Raw genomic sequence first — 2902 nt, 5'->3', positions numbered from 1 at the left:
ATAAATTTTAGTGCTCAACTAATGAAAGGGCTGTATAATTGCACTGTAGCAATATACAGTGAAGACCTGTCACGTGGCTGCAGACTGCAGAATATCATTGTAAAGGCGATGAAACGGTTCTCAAAAATAGTGCAAATTTCCTTTGCAACAATCAACTTGCATCAGTTGTAAGCCGAAAGCAAAACTATTAAGCTTTAAATGTTCTGAGACTATGCATTATTGATTAAGGCTGTTTGTAGGCTAGGAGCAGTAATAGTAGTAGTAGGCTACTGAGGAGGAATAAATGTGGAATATTAACGGATAAAATATGCTTTTATGTAGTGTAATGTTTAATGTAAACAGTAGCCTATGTTGGTTGAACACAATGAACATTGATTTACATAGGCGAAATAATAAATATTTATTATAGAAACTGTGTAATGAAACGAATAGAATGAACTTAATTATTTTGCTTAGTGTCTCTATATTGTCTTCTTAGTAGCCTATTGTCTGAGAACAATTGCTCAGAATCTGTAGGCCTATGGGTGAAACAAATTCTCTTCATAAAAAAAATCGCTTACTACATTATTTTCCCAAAACTATGTTCTTTCTTTCATATCATCGCCTTTGAGGATTGTTCACCTGCGTTTCCATCTATACAGGTGGATTATCCGTTTGTATAAATTCAGCATTCATTTATACTTTTTAATCTCCCACAACCTTCTATTCACCTCACCCCTGTGTAAAAGAAAAGATTTCACTCAATACAATACGATTCAATAGGCTACAACTAACAGTACACTTGCACTGGAATCATGGTCATTTGAGGTGTAGTTTTGATTCTGACCACTAGACGATGCTATTTCCACATTTACTTCTAGATCAGTCAGTGTAATCCGCAATGACCTGGAGGGACGATCCCCTTTTCAACACAGACATAACTCATACAAAACGACTAACATTTGTTATTCGAGATTATGCTGATGTTAGCTTTTGTCAGGTGAAGTTTGTGTAAATCCTTTAGATACATTCACAGTTGTATTGTGATTTGCGAAAACTGATAGCCTACTTTGTTATCATTATTATTATTATTTTTATAATAATAATAATAATAATAATAATAAATCTTCATTTATTTTAAATGAGTCGTTCACTGTCGATCTGCATTAACTTGCCATAAACCTTTCTATTTTTTACGGTTTCCCCGGTTGTTTTAATGAATTATATTTCTGGGACTTTATTAGGACGAAAATTGCAGACATTATTAATTAATGGCCCCATATTTTAACAAAATAAATGGTTAAATCTTTGATCAAACTTGCATTCAATAGATTTCAGTAATTTACTTTGAGACACCCCAGCGAGTTGTAAACCGCCACGTAATTATTGTCTTTTTCACAGATTCGTCGGGGAAATTATATCTTTTCAATTATTTACTTTCTCAAACTGAATTGTTTTCTTGTTTCCGAAGTCTTGGGAATATATATTTTTAATTGTTTCACGGTTTGACTCTTTCTGCTTGAATGTTGTTTTTATTCGAAGTAGTCAGCTAATTTTAGATCCCAAGTTACCCAAGAAATGGAAAGAAGAGAGCTCATGGGGACCGTAAGAAAGATGCTCAAAAAGGGTTCCAAAACCAGAGCTCAATAATTTAGTTGTGCTCAAGACACCAAGCTTTTGCTTGCAAGAAGTTCACATTAATTAGAAGCATTTTCCACGACAAATAAATGTTCAACCACAGTAATGTTCTTTCACAATTAGTGAAAGAGTGTATCAGTGTCATAGCTATTTATTATTGTTTTTGTAATATTTATACAAAATTAAATTAATAAGAACATTTACAAAGCATGACTGAGCTTGTTAATTTATTAATATATTTTAACCAATATAATGTAATATACAAATATAATATAATACAATTTAGTACAGAAACACTGAAACTGTTTAAGTTTAGATATCATATAATAGGTAATTATATTTTCTAGCATAGTGACAGTTTTGTATAGCCTATTACGCCTGAAATCTATCTATCTATCTATCTATCTATCTATCTATCTATCTATCTATCTATCTATCTATCTATCTATCTATCTATCTATCTATCTATCTATCTATCTATCTATCTATCTACAGAGAAAGCAAGAGAAAGTGCGCGCTCTGTGATTTCAGGGTAGGCTATAAGATGTTTATTTGTATTTAACATGTAAGAAAAGAACAACAATCTAATCATTTTGGATTCAAACATTTATTCAAATATTTATATTATAATTGTGTAAATAATTATGATCGGATCTTTGTTTGTCTCTTTGAAAATTGCAAAGGTTTAAAATGTGCGGTTTTTCAAAAGAGAACGAGACATTGATAATTACATTATTATTATTATTATTGATGTTTAACTTTTGTTTTCTGTTTTCCTGTGTAATAAAAAGACTTTGATTAATTCAAACGAATTATTCGTATTTTAAACATGTTACATGTTACATTTGATTAGTTGTGAAAGTAAAAGAGCATGTTGTTGAAACAAGCTCAACTTTAGCTTATGGGAACATTCTTGTAGATGTTTTCAATCTCTCAGTGACCACCAGCTTGAATGCCACTATACATCAAAATAGGAATTGACCAAAGTTTACACGAAAAGAACAGGCTTTGCTTCAAATTTGATTTATAACTGCGTTTTGTCAAATTCAACGACGAGCATAGTTAAGAAGTGACATCCAACTGTTTAATGTGTTTTTGTGGCTTCATTCAGACCAGTGGACACAAGAATTTCAAGTTCCACATCCTAAGGTCGACTGCATTATTTAGTCCGTATTAACAACACTATTCCATTTAGCATTTTACCTGCCACGCAACGCTGCGACACCACCATCATCGGGTCATTATCTTGTATTATAATAGTGACGAATGAGGTTGGAGAATCAGC

The sequence above is a fragment of the Carassius carassius genome, chromosome 19, assembly GCF_963082965.1.
Source record: "Carassius carassius chromosome 19, fCarCar2.1, whole genome shotgun sequence".
Classification (NCBI taxonomy): domain Eukaryota; kingdom Metazoa; phylum Chordata; class Actinopteri; order Cypriniformes; family Cyprinidae; genus Carassius; species Carassius carassius.
This window is presented reverse-complemented; position numbering follows the sequence as displayed.